Source organism: Rhipicephalus microplus, chromosome 4 (genome assembly GCF_043290135.1).
Source record: "Rhipicephalus microplus isolate Deutch F79 chromosome 4, USDA_Rmic, whole genome shotgun sequence".
Classification (NCBI taxonomy): Eukaryota; Metazoa; Arthropoda; class Arachnida; order Ixodida; family Ixodidae; genus Rhipicephalus; species Rhipicephalus microplus.
Genome location: NC_134703.1, coordinates 118,735,706 through 118,754,163, shown reverse-complemented (window position 1 = coordinate 118,754,163; position 18,458 = coordinate 118,735,706). Strand labels below are relative to the sequence as shown.

The following is an 18,458-nucleotide window of genomic DNA, read 5'->3' as shown; positions in this document are numbered from 1 at the left end:
TAAAAGCCCTGCTGTGTTTGCTCAGAAAGACAGGATTGTGTGAACGCCTCTGACTTGTGGTAGAGTTCTACACGCTGCAGTGAATTTACTGTCAGTCTCTCCCCCAACCTTTTTTTCTTTTCCTTCTCTTCCCTCTTTCTCGTCTTTCTTGTCCCCTTCCGTAATCCCCCAGTGTAGGGTAGCCAACCGGATGTCTTTCTGGTTAACCTCCCTGCATTCTCCCTTTTGTTGCTTCCTCCCTCCTTACTTAGTTTTCAAGTATAGCGAAAGGGGTAGAGTGGGTCTTATTTAGGATTGAAAAAAATGGCATACAGAGAAGATCAACAAATTATACTAATATAACACCAAGTGAGACCAACAGTTCCCCTGCATCATGATGAAGAAGGCCCCCGTACGGATCTCTCACGTTAAACTTAATTTTTTCGCTCCTTTGTGGCATCCGTTTTACCAATGCAGTATCCGTGACGGAAGTGCGTCACTAAAGTCTCGGTTGACTTCGGCTTAAAACACTATCGTATTAAAAGATTGACTAAATGTGATGTGGTACAACACTAGGCTCAGACGCAAAAATGTAAAGGAGAGAAAGCAGCTTTTTGAACTCCAACACGGTGACCTATAATTACAGAGTTGCTAGCACGTCGTCCTCTATATGGTTTGTTTTATGTGTGTGCGTGGGCTAATAATACTTCCTGTTTATGCCGTGGTACGAAGTCCATGGTCCGTTAACATTGGAAGTAGCCGCTGAAAGCTGGCATGATTGGACATTCGCAAGACTCAACGAAAACCAGCTCACTCTTCTATAGCCTCTGCTATCGTGACTCACGTTAAGTTAGACTCTCTGAGTGTACATTCTCTTGAAAATTTGATGTTTATATTGTTGGGTACAATTTCACACACTCATGTATGTTGATAAGGTATCTCAAGAATCACAAAGTGAAAGTTTTATCCACGTCTAGTTCACAAGTCGTTTCAATAAATTGATAGTTTTTGTTTACCCATTAGAGAGAATGTCGTATTTTAAGAGAATAGATCTTATTTCAACGTTTGTCGTTTTTCTCACTATATAAGTCATCATTGCCAAAAGACAAATTTCGTAAACCCCCTCACAGTGTAGTCGTCAGAACGTAACTCGATAGAACAGATTGATATCGTGTTCTTTCAATATAGTGAGTGGGACTATGATGACTCGGCGTATCTAGCATTCTCTTCGAGCATTCCTCCAACAACCATGGCTGACCCCTTCACCATACAAACCGGTATAACCTGATAATGAAACTTGTCCTTACAGAAGAAGTTAAAGAATGAGTTGAAAATTCTTTATTAAAAACAAGAGAGGTGCAAATACTTTGGGGACATAAGCGGGATATTCAAACTACAGTGATATTATACAGTGTCGCCGGATCTGCTATAATCATTGCCACCATCACTTGTATTGAGGCGGTGTGTCGTGAGTACTGTGATTAGTCGGTCGCCCTAAACCACTCTGATCAGGCCGCTCTGATTTCCTTAATGCACGAATAATATCTACGCGTTCGAGACCTTAAGTAGCTCTTTATGATAATTTGTGCACTGAAATCCTGTACGGCGATTCACGATTTATCGAATATGGAACATTCCCATAATAATAAGTGATCGAGGTCTGCGTGACAGTGCAGCCCGCAGTGATTGCACGTCGGTATTAGGTAGTGGCCGTTTTCCTAAAGAATCGGGTGCGTATGCAAAACTTGCGTAAACCGTATTGATGAATACTTCTTCACAGCGCAAAAGCGGACACTTGCTGGAAAAGGGGACTTCTCAGCTAACCTGCTACCGACTTATTTGATTGAAAAATTTGGCAGTTATTTTACCATCATATAGTTCAAAACGATTCACCCTGAGCTCTGCATGGCCTGGCAGTTTGGAAGTGTTGTGTTTTAACATTATACTGCGCTTCATGAGATGTGCTGAGGTGTCACTTTGACATCTAATTCGCTAAACAAAATTTGGAATAGCATATCTTTCCTAGTTGTAATTATCTTGCCTCCAATGATTTCGAATTCACTTGCTCTTTTATTACGCAAAAACATTTCAATAATCTCTCAATTTTATTTGATAATCTCTCAGTATAAATTTTAGTTAGTATTGCTGCCACTGTTTTTTGAAACTTTAGTGCATCACTTTTACTTTCTGGACAGTAAAAGGTATGTGTTGATGCTCAATTAACACTACACGCCCTGTGTTCAACACGGTCCATGTTATTCGTACATTTTTCTAAAAAAACAAAACTCTTGATTGCCTATCTTTGTTTTTTCCAAACGATTAAAATACCAATGGTACAACTCAGAAAGCGCTCCACGGATATTAGGCATTGGAAGCATAGTTCGGGATTCTAATAAGCACCAATTATAAATGCGGTATCTTAACTTGAATCAAACTCTCAAACTTGGTTTTTCATTTCTGCAATCTTAGCGTACTTACGCATTCGTATGAAGTCAACAAATGTCTTTCGCAGTTATTACAAAGGCCACAATTAGGCAGAGATCATGAAGAAAGTTGACATAAAGAATAAAGTTTAGCAATGGCGCGAATGTGCCCTGGAGAAGCTTGATTTTCCTAATAAACGAACAATTGGCTTAAGTAAGCCAGCTAGGATGACAAAAAATGTATATACAAACTTGCGCTCAGGATGATATTTTATAGTAGCAAATACAAACCTACTGTATTCGCTACGTGCTTTTTTTGCTTGATTTTAAACGAAATAGTTTTGTGACATAAACAAAGTGCACAGGAATAAGCACTGCATGGGCTTTGATCTCGAGTACAGTAGAAGAGGAGGGTGAATGAACCATTTCTCGTTTTGTGTGGGACATTATCAACATATCAGACTTAGGTAACGCGTTGAAGACCGAATACATGTCAGGACGAATGGACACCATAACCACATACTACCTAAAACATTATTCAGATTCGTAACACAACAAGCACATTGAAAAGCAATTGTGACAGCACATTTTTTAAGGTTTGGCAGTTTTCACTTTTACCTTTTGTATTTGCTTGCATGCCTCAACATGGGAGCTAAGGTTTTGTCGAGACCTGTGGGCGGAAGTATAAATGTTCTATTGAAGAAACTATGACAATCATCAACTTTAAAACACTAAAAAAGGGATGATGGAATTTGATGTAACTTAAGTCGAATGTGAAAAAAATCACTGTTATTCCTACAATTTTGCTCAAATGTTTTATCGGTTACCTGAAATGCTTCAGTAGATGTCCTTGTGAGGCTTTTTGGCCTCAGGAGTGTTCCCTTTGATATCGACCTTACCACTGTGAAAAGACAGGAAAGGAACATAAACAAGGAAACATATTACATCATATATAGTCGCCGTTTTGTCCAGCGTAGGCAAACAACATTCCTGAATAAAGTAATGCCGCACAGGGCACCCTGATGCAGAATGTCGCCAGGGGAGAGCGTCCCACAAAACAAACAACCATGAAAGCCAAGGATAATGGTCTGCAAGCAATAGGCAAAAAGAGACGCAACACCAAGAATAAAAGGAAGCGAAAATGGGTAAGAAGGAAGGGTAGTTGCGAGGAAGCGTAAATTGAAGTGCGTAGAGGTAGTACAAGTGGCGGCTGCTTGCCCGGCCGTAACTTCACGCAAAGGTGTAGTGAAGGAGCGCGGTCCAGAACCCACCTGGGCAGTCAGGTAAGACAGAAAATCGAAAGTGAAATAAGGCGAAGCTAACTGCTCGATAAAGAAGACTGAAAAATATAAAAGAAACTCTCTTTCAGTTGCAGTGACACTAAAAGGTTGATGTGCGTCACTATCTAGAAATCCTGGAGGCGTTATTGACTGAAACTAGCCGGAGAGGGTAACAGTGAAGTGCATTGGTGGCAATGAAGCATCGACATCCCGAAGCAAAAGCAAAAAAAAGCGCCTACGCTGTAGAAATATTGGAAACATGGTAGAAGTGGTAAAAAACACAGAGCATGCCCAGCAGTAGAATAAATACGCCCTGGTAAGTTATAACAGGCATGGGGCGGTACCTTCAAACGAGGGAATCGTCTGCGTGTGCAAAAATTTATTTGGAGCTTAGCGTCTTTAAGAGGTGGAGTGCAGCATTGATGAATTCGAGCAAAAAAAAATGCTCCAGTTAGCCTAAAGTATTGTGGCTCTTGCGAAAGAATAGCACAAAATATGCCCTCCTAATTTCTGTAGGTAAAGAAACAAAGTGCGGTGCGTGAGTGGGAGAGGAAAACGCAGACATAAACGAATGCGGGATTACAACTACAGTGGGGGTTATTGACACAATGTTGACGAGCGATCCAGCTGGGCCAGGGTTTGGCTCTCAGCGCCATCTAACACTTACCGAGTTTTCTGCTCGTCGGAAAGCTAATTAATTTTGCAGTGGGGTATCTCGGAGGAAAGACTTGCTGGTGGAATTCTTCCAAATGCAACTATGTAGAACCACGACTGCTTCCAACTTTTCAAAATACGAACATGCCCATATTGCTAAAGTCATTAAACTTTTCATTAAATATTCCTAATCAATCGGGTGGCTTACATAAATATTTATTGTGTCACTTTCTGTCCCTGGTTATATAAATTATCTGCACAAGTAGTTTTCATGTACCTCCTATTACCGAACTTTAAGAAAATCATAAATAATTTTGAGCTCTCTGCATGCGTCTGTGCCATGCATGCTTTGTTTTTCCTGTTCCTCCTTTCATTCACCCTCATCTTCGCTTCCCTCCCTGCTATCCCTACTTTCCTCAGCCGACCTTTCCCTAAACTCTACGATAAAAGGCAACGCCATGCTTTACACTCTCTACCTATCCTTTCTTCTCTCTTCCACACCTCACTAGTCCTTCTCACCCTTCATTTTTGCTGACCCCCTTGCTATTCTGTACCAAATTCCTCACTTGGATTTGCGTTGTTTGTTTGGGTGGTGGTTGTAAGCGAGAGGAAAAAGGCACCTAATTTCTGTCTGCCTGAGCGGTGACACGGCGAAGTACCTTATAGGGGTGGGGGAAAGAAGGGTTAAAAGAATAGAAGGAAGCAGATGAATAACTAGAGAGGTAAGCGACGGAAAATAGAAGGAGATAGAAAAAGAGGGATCTGGTCGAAGCAGTCCAAGGGCGGCGCACTACAATGCGAGAGCTGCACGGCGTCAGGAGACCGCGCAGGGCGAACCAGTTGGCGGGAGCTACGCTGGCGTCGGAGATCGTGAGAGCACGACCGTCCAGCTTGAAATCCTCCGAGCGAATTGTTGTTTGGCAAGGCTAGGCTGGGCTCAATCTCTCTTTAGGTGACTCATCCTCGGTCATATGGTTATTATGTGGGCTAACAACGAAATGTTGGCGAGTTTTAAGAGCTGTGCTCCTATATAGCTGTGTCGAAGGATCCAATCAGTTCTAATTATTTTCGAATAAATTAATACAAAGGTTGCATAGTTTTTCACAATACGCTTTTTGACAATAACTGCTGGTTCGCAGGTATTCTCAAGGAAGCTAATATTTTGGTAGGCTATGATGTTTAGAGTTTGTTATGTAACGTTAAAACAATTCGTATAAGGCGAATTATGGTGGATGCCATTCACAACAATTGCAGGTGATGTTTCTAAGAATGAAAGAAAAGTGCGGTTTGTAACATTCACTGAACTTTTTGACCGTACATACAATCGGATGCTTCGCTATTAATACGCAGCTGGAAGGTTCGTTCTTACTCAAGTGGAATGTAGTCACAACTCCACAAACTCAACAAAGTCTACTAGCCTCTTTGAAAAAGGTCGCATCGAGAGGCAAACAAACTCGACAGTTGCAATGATTTCAAGCGCAGTTGATTGATAATGCTCTTAGGACGACGTTTCTAATCTTTTATTGCAGGAACATTGTGTTACCCAGTGTTTATCAGGCTTGATGGTACAAGGACGACCATTTGTCACTCCGTCACTTTGTTCGCTGCTACCTCGTGCGTGAGTTTTCTTTAATTGCCATGCGTTCTAAGCTCTTCACAGCACTGTCGTGGACAATAAATAACTATCGTTAGTCAGCGGAGGGACCTTGGTGGTGATAAAGAAACTGTCCCTTGCCATTGATAACAAAGAAGACAGGTAGATAGATCTCGAGTGAATGAGGTCTTTTGAATAAATATTCACTTGGTAGTACATCGCTAGCTTTACTGCACGTGTTTCTTCTTTGTCGTCCTTTTTTTCGATCTGCTTCTACTTATTTGTGACGCGTACAAATACACTTTCGCACAGCTGGAATCGATGAAAACAGAAGAAAATGCAGCAATAGACGGCAGTGACCTTGCAGGTGGGACAAGGAGGCCTTTGAGGCAAAAGAGTAATCGCGGCCTGAATGATGTGGTCTGCACTCGTGGCTGTGTTTTTGCGGGAGAAACCCTGAGTGCTCTCTAAAAGTTTATCCAATAAATAAAAGTTTATCCAATAAATAAAAGTTTATCCAATAAATAAAAGTTTATCCAATAAAAAAAATTAAAGTTTATTCAATCCAATGTTTACTGCAAAGCACCATATATTCTTTATACACATGCGCTCTCTTCTCGCTTACGAGTGCTTAGTGACGTCCCACGAAGTCGTTCATCATTGCACGTACGCCCTAACATTTATTTATGCACTTCTTGTTCTGGTGCCCCTTCGTTGACGCTACCAACCATACAGAATCGAAAATCCGTGCTGGTCAAACGGAAGCCAAGGACAGGTGCAAGTATCCCTCGAAAGCCTTGCTATTAGTTCCACGACCTGACCATTTTCACCACCAAGCAAACAGAGAGAGGGATAACGATCTAGTGAGGTTGCCTCATTATGTGGATGACTATGCAGAATCTGCAAAAAAGCATGAATTAGTTGGTAGCGTTCAATACCATGACAAGACCGATGCTTGGGCAAGTTGGGGATTGGGAATCAACATATTTGCACAGCGCAAGACTACGAGTAGTTACGACACAACTACAGAAGAAGAGACAAGGAAAGAAAGAGCGCAATTAGCGAAAACGCTGAAAATATATACTCATGACAGAACATCACTGCAAAATCGCGCAACCTATTGCATCTCAGCAAGATAATGATCATCTCTTTGTATGTTACAACAGGCCGGTGCCTGAATGAGCGTTCAAAAGAGCATCATTACAATGTATACTCCACTGTGCAAGGTCATTTGGGCATCCAATGTAGGGATTGTGGTTGCAGACAGGAATTCCAAAAGTGCACTGTTGGAGCCAAACACCATCACCAGCTAACACGAGAGATTATGGAGGCCAATGAAATGCAAATGCTAGGTGATCGATGTATCAGCATGCCTTCCCTTGCTCTGACAAAAAAGAAATCGAGTTTCTGGCTTTGACACAATAGATTGTGAACTTGTGCTGAGCTGTGGCGTTGTAACCACATAATGAGATGATGATTATCCTGCTGTGATGCAATAGGTTGCGCGATTGTGTGATGATGTTAAGTCACTAGTATACATTTCCAGTGTTTTCGCTAATAAAATTTCAGTTGAAGTCAGCGCTCTTTCTGTCCTTGTTTTTTCGTCTGTAGTTACGTCGTAACTACTCGTAGTATTGCGCTGCGCAAATATTTTTATTCAATACCAGCGATCATAGTTCCACAAAAATAAAACTACCGCCGGTAATAGGTGTCAAGAAGGACACGCAGAGGCGTTCTTTGTGCAACCATTGAGTTCTAGGCTGTGGCTCACACAATAACAGAGCTTCAATCCAGAAGGTACTATTTGTGTGTTTTATTTCCGCTAGAAAAACGTTACGCCAAGGCTCCAAGGGACACGCGGCACAGTAAAAACGATTGCAGAAACAGAGTGTTTTCTAAAAAAGCTACTACAGGTAGACTTTCATGGTGCCAACTACAGCATAAAGTAAAGTGTTTTCAGGAAATAAGGAACCGTGCACTATTACCCTATATACTATTTATTACAGCGAAAGCTGTTATGCGATCACAACAGGGTTAGCGTAGTTTTTCACTGCCTCCGCCGCCGGTGTACGTAACAACTATCGCGCAAATTAAGAAAAAAAGCTAACTAAAAAAACAAGTATACTACCAATTCATCAATAAAAGATACCAACAGGATTCGAACTCCGGTCGCCTGCATGTACATCCAAGATTTCATACTACTAATCGACGCCGGATTTTAAGTACCTACTTTTCCACATTGGAACTCGTTCACAAACTAGCCTTAGGCATGCTTGAGGTCGGGAAGGAAATAGCGCTAATATAAGTAATAATGCGTTTTAGAACATCAGAGGAACAACCAGGCGTCACAAAAGAGGATAGTGTAACGAGTGGGTCGTATGATGCTTGAACCCACTACAAAAGCTTGTTCTTGATCCCCTAATAACTGTGGTGCTTAGCCACTTCATGCATACTTCTTCATCGTTGTCAGCCACTGCAAAACCATCTGCAGACCCCACGTACAGTGGGAATCGATGACATGCAAAGCACGAATCAGAAATCTCACTTTAATATCACCACAACGTTATGAGGTTGAATTATTTGATGCCATATATGACATCCGTGTCATGATTATCATGTTTGGATGTGCCGTTTACGTTCGTCATCTATTCACGTGACGTGATACTAAATTTAGTATATCTGGAGCTAGCGAAACGGCCGTGAGCACGCTATGAGCGTTGTATGTTGTCAGATTCTTACATAACACGCCTCTCACGATTACCATGTTTGCACGTATCGCATATTTCGTCATCCATTGACGTAACGTAACACCGAATTTAGTTTATTTGGAGCTAGTAAAATGGACACGAGCGCATCATGAAGGGCCCAATGTACTCAGTGTAGCATTGGCACGCGCGCATGCTTGGCACAGCGACGCTACGTTAGCAAAGTGCAAGCACTCTTTAGTCTGACGCCCGGCGCGACCGGCGTGACCAGCGTTCATCGCGAAACGGCAACCAGCGCGAGACGCGACAAGCTGCATTTCACCCCGATGCGTTACCCAGAGAACACTGCGTCTCCCTCATTTCGCGATGGGTTGACTCCGGACGCGCTGAGACGCGCATGCGTCAAAGCAACGCAGCGAGGCGCGTGCCGGCGAGTAAATGGCAGCACCGGCGCCTGGCGTGTCAACGGCAGCGTGACGCGACGAAATGAACGCCGGCGAGCACGCGCACCGCATCACGTCGAAATGTATTGGCACCTTCACTGTGGCATGTAATCATGTTCTCACATGACACGCATTGCAGGATTATCATGTTTGCACCAGTCACATACCTTTGTCGTCCATCAGCGTCACGTAATACTAAATTTGGCATATGTGAAGCTAGAGAAACGGCCGTGAGCGCATCATGAGCGTAGCATGTAGTCATGTTGTTACATGACACGCATCTCAAGTTTAATGTTTGCACCAGTCACATACCTTCGTAATTCATTCATGTACTGTAATACCAAATTAGGTTTATGTGACGCAAGCAAAACGGCCGTGAGCACCTCATGAGCGTGGCATGTAGCCATGCTGTTACATGACACACATGCCGTGATTTTCATGTTAGGGTCTGTCGCTTGCGTTCAACCTGGAAGCATGCCATACGATACCAGTTTTGCAACATTCCATGTGAACGAAACCACCGCAGGAGCTGCAAGACCATGGAATATAAATTATGACATTCATGACACGCCTATCATGATTTTAACATTATGACTAGTCAAATATGTTCTTCATACAGTCATGCTATGCCAAACCAAGTTTGGTATTGATACCATTATTGAAACGGCCAAGTGAGCGAAAAGTCGTAGGCGGCTTGATGGATAGATAGATAGATAGATAGATAGATAGATAGATAGATAGATAGATAGATAGATAGATAGATAGATAGATAGATAGACAGACACGCTCAAAGTCGCCGAAGTTCGCTAAGAAATTTTTCGCATATAAAAAAATTACTATATTTCTTGCAGTTTGTAGCGCATACCATGCTTCTTGGAAGAATGTGAACGATAGCATAGTGAATGTCGGCCTATTAAACAAAAATTATTCATGGCGTAGTGTGTACCCAGCAAGTGTACTTGTAGTAGTTAACCAAAAGGTGTTTAGAAAAGGCTCTGAAAGATTGCTCTTACAGCTTTCAGAGTGAATGTGTTGTGTGTTCCGCGCAGGCCTGGCGTCTTAAAAATTAAAGCAGCTTTTAGGGACGAAGCTCCTTATAGCGTCCCTCGTTCGTCCCCCGTAGTATGTAACAAGTATAACATTTTGACCTCCAAGGTGGTGCCGGAGAGAGACTTCTTCTGTGCGCTGTTGAACAATAAAAAATTGAGCTCAATGTACATGTCAATGGCTGCTGATGAGGAATGAGAGACAGGAGCATTCGGTTTTTAGTTAACGTGCATGCTGCGATCACCATTAGCAGCCATTGGCATGTACATTGAGCACTATCTGACAAGAAAGCGTTGCTAAGTTATACTCGCTGGGTGTAACCTCCTTAGCTTTAGAAAGGTTTAGCGAGCGTTGAGCCGCAGTGCCATGAATACAATGAACTTGTATATACCATGAATGAATTCGAGGTGTTTAAAAATGGGAAGTAGATACGAAGCGCAAGCCGTAAGAAAGTAAAAGCCGAATTCTCCACCTCTCATTTCCCATTAGCAGCCATTGGCATGTACATTGAGCACTATCTGACTGAAAATGAAAAAGTTTGCTACGTCATACTCGCTGGGCGTAACCTCCTTGGTTTTCGAAAGGTTTAGCGAGCGTTCGGCCGCAGTGCCATGAATACAGTGAACTAGTATATACCATGAACTCGAGGTGGTTAGAGGTGGGAAGTGGACCCGAAGCGCAAGCCGCAAGAAAGTGTGTGTGTGCCACCTCTCGTTTAGTCCTTGGAATGTCCGCTGGATGGCGGTGCTTGTATATGGGGAATATATGATGAAAAGATGCGAGATGGTGGTACTTGGAGTGTTGAATAGATGGACGAATGGACACATAGACAGATGCATGGATGGACGCATGAACGGACGCAGGCGCGGGTGCATGGACGAACGCAGGGACGGACACATGAACAGACGCATGCACGGACGGGTGGATGGACGCATGGACCGTTACACAGACGTACGCAGGAACGGACGGAAGCAAGAACGAATGAACGGACGAATGCTTCGCCCCACTCCCCATCATTCACTCCGTGGATATGCTACCATTTTTTTCTCGCTGCACCCTCTCCACCGCACGCAATGATGGACCGCACGTCGAGGGAAAACACTGGACAGAGTTGCGCGTAGGGACGGACGCATGAACAGACGCATGCACGGACGGGTGGATGGACGCATGGACCGTTACACAGACGTACGCAGGAACGGACGGAAGCAAGAACGAATGGACGGACGAATGCTTCGCCCCACTCCCCATCATTCACTCCGTGGATATGCTATCATTTTTTTCTCGCTGCACCCTCTCCACCGCACGCAATGATGGACCGCACGTCGAGGGAAAACACTGGACAGAGTTGCGCGTAGGGACGGACGCATGAACAGACGCATGCACGGACGGGTGGATGGACGCATGGACCATTACACAGACGTACGCAGGAACGGACGGAAGCAAGAACGAATGGACGGACGAATGCTTCGCCCCACTCCCCATCATTCACTCCGTGGATATGCTACCATTTTTTTCTCGCTGCACCCTCTCCACCGCACGCAATGATGGACCGCACGTCGAGGGAAAACACTGGACAGAGTTGCGCGTCCACAGCAGCCTTGAAGACAACGCCTGCCATTGCAAATGGCTAGCAGGCTGCGTCCGTACAGCTGCTGCGGACGCGTGAATGAATCTGTCTACTCTTTCAGCTCATTTATCTGGAATGAAACACACACGAAACCAAACCTACCTCCCGTGTTTGCATTTCAAATAAAAATTTACCAGAGTAAACGCTACACTAAGATTCACTCCTAACCAATCTTCCAATACACACATCGACGCCCGTTTCAACTGGGTCACCACCGTGGGCACCGCAGCTGCTTAGCATCCCGTCATGGTTCCCTTCGGGGAGACGGTTCATCATTTTTCGAGGTCGGTGTTTTTCCGTGCACTTTCAAACAATAAAAAAAAATTCCGCCATATCCACGAAGTGAATGATGATAAGTGGGCGAAGCTCCGGAGGTAAACCTGGTAAACCATGAATCCTCTGTACATTTTGCCCACTCGATTTTATTACATCGCTCCCCCTAGCGTACGTCGCCGCACTAAATCGAACGATTGCCTTCAACCAATGACACGCGCCATATGGTACATCATTCCTATTTTATAAGATCTCGCGTCCTTCATCAACTACAAGTACCTCTTTCTAGTTTATAACATCTTGCATCTTTTCATCATCAGCTACAAGTACCACCATCTAGTAAACACTACAAGAATTAAACGAGAGGTGGCTACATACAGGAGACGGTACCGCCATCTAGTGAACACTGCAAGAACTAAACTAGAGGCGGCTAGATACAGGGGACGGTACCGCCATCTAGTGAACACTGCAAGAACTAAACTAGAGGTGGCTACATACAGGCTACAGGGGACGCACAGCCCATGCCCTAAGGAGCTTCGCCCCTAAAAATCTAACGTTTTGACGAAGATCGCATGGGCACCTCCAAGTTGTACTAAATGTCATGCAGTGCGTGGACGCTCTGTAAGGCAGAGTACGTTTTTTAGGGGGCGAAGCTCCTTGTAGCGGCTCCCGCTCATCCCTCATAGCCGTTGTAGTAGTGTGTAACAAGTATAACTTTTTGACCTCCAAGGTGGTGCCGGTAAGAGATTTCTTCAGTGCGTTGTTGAACAATAAAGGTAGTGCTCAATGTACGTGCCAATGGCTGCTAAGGGGGAATGAGAGAAAATTCGGCTTTTAGTCAACGCGCACGCTGCGAATTTTTCATTGTTCAACAACGCACAGAACACAAGAAAGGGTTGGTACGTTATACTCGCTGGGCGTAACCTCCTAGATTTTAGAAAGGTTTAGCGAGCGTTGGGTCGCAGTGCCATGAATACAGTGAACTAGTATATACCATGAACTCGAGGTGGTTAAAGGTGGGAAGTACACTCTAAAAATTATGGAGTAAAAAGGTTGTCTTTTTGTCCCACAACAATAATCGTCATCAGGCTTGCGTGCGCTTCTTTTCTTGAGAACTCGGCGCTGGCCACTTTCCTATCGAGAAAGCAATGTAACCCTGATAATGGGCATGTCGATGGTGACCGGAGTGTACCGGGCGCGGGGCGATAGCGCAAGGATGGAACGCAATATATACTAGATTATTATTGTGGGACAAAAATACACCCTTTTTACTCGCTCTTTTTATAGAGTGTAGACACGAAGCGCAAGCCGTAAGAAAGTGCGCGTCTGCTTCTTCTCGTTCAGTCCTTGGAATGTCCGCGGGATGGCGGTGCTTCTTTATGGGTAATATATGATGAAAAGATGCGAGATGGTGGTACTTGGAGTGCTGAATAGGTGGACGAACGGACACACGGACAGATGCATGGACGGACGCACGAATGGCTGCACGGACGGATGGAAGCACGAATGGACGCAGGAGCGGATGCATGGACGAAAGCAGGACGGACGCACAGATGAGCGTGCGGACGCACGAACAGACGCACGCACGGAAGGGCGGATGGACGCATGGACGGACGGAAGCAAGAACGAATGGACGGATGCATGCTTTGCTTCACTATCCATCATTCACTTCGTGAATATGCTGCCATTTTTTTATTTTCCACCTAAATTGAGATTGCGTGAGTTGACAGTCACATTAAAGATTTGAACAAATACTGCCCAATTACTTCCATGGTTACTGATGTTTAGATTTCCCGAATTAAAAAAAGTAATATCTCAAGTGTTTTTGTATTTTGACCTGCATAGTGAATGAGGCTTTTGATGATAAGTGTTGCTAACGCTAAGGCATGTTTGCATCCAGTAGTAGCTAATACATTTGTCTCTTCTTGTGCCCACGTGACGGCCTTACGCTCTCCCGTAGTAGAGTACGAAGTACTCTAAATCATTAAATACTTTTTTCTAAACAGACACCGACAGCGTGGCTTAAATCGATGATAAGCGTTGTGGCACCATGCTTTAGTAATTTGGTCAACACAGCCTCGACAAGTGTGAGGCCCACAGGACTGCTTTATGCTCTCCCAGAGTCGAGTATTAGAGACTCAAAATTGTTTATCACTTTTTGTAAACACAGGACTGCTTGATGCTCTCCCAGAGCCGAGTATTAGAGACTCAAAATTGTTTATCACTTTTTGTAAACACATATCACGGCTTTTTGCTCTTCCATAACAGAGTAACTACCTGGTACGCTAAATTGTCACCGAATTTTTCTAAACAGCGAGATCTGATATCCATGTATACAAAAATGAAGTCTCACCTTGGTAGTAAGTTGGTAAGTTGCTCATCTTGGTAATATATTTCGAAAAAAAAATGTTCTTTTTCAATTGTAATTGATGTCTGTGACATCAATCACAATTGTTTTAACACAGGCTCACGACGTCCTCGTCTTCCGACGAGGACGCTTACACAAGTGATCAAATTTATTTCAAGCTTTTCTGCCACCACGGCCTCTTCAAGTGTGAGGCCCAAGGGATGGCTTTGTGCTCTCTTTAATGAAATAATTCATGCTGTAAATCATTGGCAACTTTACCTAAACACACAAATTAACAAACGTTTTTTTTTGGGGGGGGGTCGGTTTTATAAAATTCGGTAGTAGAGTACCTTGTTCTTTAAATTGTTGAACACTTTTTCTAAGCGGACTAGCTCGTTTACGAGAAGGCAGGCGCCACCATTATGACACAATTTTTTTCAACAAAGCCTGATTAACTGTCAGGCTCATGGGACGGCTTTATGCTCTTTGATAACAGATTACCAAGTATTCTAAGTCATTCTTCACTTTTTTTTAATATTATACTTGGCAGAAAAGGTGTTCCTCTTTCGTGGACCACGTTGGCGTGGCCGAGAAGTTTCAGGGTCTCCCATAGTAGAATGCGTATAATCCTCTAAGTCATCGAACATTTGTTCTAAACACACTAGCCGGTTTCTCTTATTGCATGACTGGAATGGCTTTATGCTTTCCCTTGTCAGAGTACTAAGTGTTTTACATTGTTAAACATTTTTTATAAACACACATTGCTGGCACTTGAGACGGCGCTAGGCCCTACATAGTCATCCTCAATATCATCAGTCTGACCATGGCCACTGCAGTGGAAATGCCTCTCTCGTGTTCTTCCAGTCAACTCGTTCCTGTGCTTACTGATGTCTCTTTATACTCGCACATTCTTCCTAATTTTATCTGCCCACCTGACCTCTTGTCTCATCTTTACCCGCTTGCCTTGCTTTACAGTACTCTTTCGTAATAGAGTGCTCTAAATCATCAAGCACCTTTCAGGGTGTCGGATTGCTCAAATGCTCTTCCATTGTAGAGTAAGAAATGCTCTAAACCATCAAAGGAGCAGTGACACTGAAATAATAACTCGAGATGTGGCGTTCATTCGATCGCTTGGTATGCAGAAGTTTGCTTATGTATGTATGAATGACGTAAATTACGTAGTCGTTATTCTCTTTCGAATGCGAAGAGCGTCCAAAAGCTTAACTGCGTGTTCGTTGTCATGGGACATCGACAGTATTTAGACGTCTTCAGCCAGCTCCTAGGCCACGCTTTCGGCGTTAAGTGATGATGAGCGAGCAGCGATGACATCGACAATTTTAGTGTTGTAATCCCGGTATCTGCATGTGGTACCAACTGGAACCGATGCCTGGCTGCTTCGCGGCGGCTTCACGTGCTTTGTTGCTTGTTTTGTGCAGGGCGCTCTTGTGACTCCTGCTGTCTCGTTGTGCCGCTTCATGTAATTTTGTGCCGTTTTGTGTGAGCCAGAATTAGCAGGACACGATCCAGCAACGCTGAGAACAGGAGCCGCAATTAATTTACGACTCAAAAAAAACACTACCACCCTTCCGGACTGATACAACACATCACTAGCGCACACTGGAGAACCGAAAACCCGGAACAAACAGTCCCCGCAGAATGGCGGTCAATGAAACATGCACAGCAAAACAACGACAGAAAAGCCAGCAGCGCGAATCATAACAACAGGAACAAAAACTCACACGTAACATGCCGTAGATTACGGGCCATCGACTCTCCTTATAGCCGACGCCCTCAAAACCGGCGAGGCCTCGTCTCTGTAGCACGCATGGAGGAAACACCCCTCGTGCCTACCGAAAAGCCCCTGGGCTCGTCTCGCACCCGTTCTTATCTGGCCGCCACTTTTCCGCCCCCTGTCGCTTCTTTGGATGCTGACGCTCATACCGCGCATCTGCGATGCACCTGTGCTCTCCTCGCCCTGCTTTTACTGCTTCTACTGTGCGCGCTACAGATAAAAACCCATCGTCCCGACAAGTCACGAGCGTGAATGCGACTGTTGAAATCTGCAGTCATCAAGAAGACGTTACACGGACGCCGTATTCATATTTCATCCCAGCCAGCGTTGCCTAAGCCTACGTCTCCAGGTGGCTCGTCGCTGCCCGATCCATGGTTCTCGCGAGGTTGGTATCCCAGAGCACTGGTACATATATCAATTTCAGTGGATGGCACTTAACTACAATACACGCTAACTCGACGTGACGGCTGCCGCAAGTACATATTTATTAGCCAGCACTACAACCACAATTGACGTTTCACTATCATTGGGTCTATTTGAGAAGTAGTTCCGAGACATGGCTTAGCTCTGCGGTAAAAAACTTGGATACCACGCAGAATGCTGAAGTTAGATTGCTGCTAGGACCCTAACATTTATTCTGTAGATTCGTGGGGTGAACGCTGCTGATTTGAGTTTTTTTACAGCCCCCGCGTTAAAATTACACATGTATGTTCTCACCGGTCCTGAATAGATATGAAGTGTCCACCAGGTAAAAAAGTAACAATTGATTGATATGGGGGGTTTAACGTCCCAAAACCACCATATGATTATGAGAGAAGCCGTAGTGGAGGACTCCGGAAATTTCCACCACCCGGGTTTTTTTTTTTAACGTGCACCCAAATCTGAGCACACGGGCCCACAACAATCCCGCCTGCATGGCAAATGCAGCCGCCGCAGCCGGAATTCGATCCCGCGACCTGCGAGGTGATGAAGTAATGAACCGATGGTAACACCGCGTGCTGCAACATCGGCAGGAGCACCATTGTTTGCGAACAGGTTGCGTGTTTTCACATGAATCCGAAAAATCTCATTGGCGCTCAACGATAAATACTTTGACAATTTGTATTTAACTGATAAACTTGAATTTCAATGAAATTTATTTTTCCATTCCTTACTGAAAAGGCACGTTGAAAGCAGTCATTGAAACAGGCCAGTTTCACCCAGGTGGATTTTTTCTCACGTCAAGAATATCGCCTAGACAGAACTCATCCCGCCTGCATCATAGAGGGCACTCGACCAAGAGACATCGTACTTATGACTCCAGAGTGCGCAAATCGACATCTTGATAAACAGTCCCGTGGCAGCTCTCGTGCCAGATGACATCGAATATACGTACTATGTGGAGGCAAATTTTATGAAAGGAAACATCGAATTGCGATATGATTTCTGGGCATATTCACATGTGCTCTTGTTGCTTTTCTGCCAATGAAACACGCGTCTCTGAAATACAGAAGCTTTATGACGCATTGCGACAATTGGACGATCGGCCACTCTCTATGCAGATGCTTCTGCAGCACCTTCCTCTTCTTTCGTCGGCTGAAAAGGCAGTCAAAGCCTTCTGGTGTTTTTTCAGAACTACAGGCCTATGTGAACACCTTTATCGTTTGTGTAGTGCCACCACTGCATACGCGTCAGCCCATCTACTGACACTCCTTTTTTGTCGTTTTCTTTTCTCTTTTCTCTCTCTCTTTCTCTTTCTATACTCCCCTTCTATTTTCCCCCAGCGTAGGGTAGCAAACCGGGCAAGTGCCTGGTTAACCTTCCTGCCTTCTTTCTTGTTGTTCTTGTCTCCTGCCAATAAAATTCCTTCCGCGTCTAACAGACACGTGACTTACTGATACATATAAACGTTCGTGCACTAGTTGGGTTACTTCAATGATTTCATGAGTGCATTGTTGTGGATGTCTGCCAGTGATCGTGGTTTCTTTGAACGGTCGGGTGCATCCACAGGGACAACAGCGAATAGCTAGAAAGCCTTCTTTAACACTAAATACATTATTGTTGTGCTTACGAAAACGCCCATTCAGAGCCATTGTCTAGCCTAGATAGCATTAGCCCCGAGGGCATACCATGGCGCCACCTACGTGAAGACGTCACTTAAAGGTTGCCGGGTTGTGTTGTCTACTAGAACATCGCATTTTGTGCGCGTTTGCTGCGGACAACGTGCGAGCTTTTTTTCGTTTTGAAGCTCTGTGCTGAAAAAAGTGGTAAGACCTGATAACACGGGCAAGAAAATTATGAATCAGTGCCCCCGG

General features: G+C 44.3%; 1 long non-coding RNA gene across 1 annotated transcript; it reads right to left on the bottom strand.

Annotated features, from left to right (window-relative positions):
* Window positions 1-3,019: 3,019 nt before the first annotated feature.
* LOC142813997 (uncharacterized) lies at window positions 3,020-16,241 on the bottom strand. The gene is made up of 3 exons (XR_012894766.1): window positions 16,112-16,241; window positions 3,230-3,303; window positions 3,020-3,072 (listed from the first exon to the last, which is right to left on the bottom strand). It is a non-coding gene; the product is annotated as an uncharacterized LOC142813997 (long non-coding RNA).
* Window positions 16,242-18,458: the final 2,217 nt, after the last annotated feature.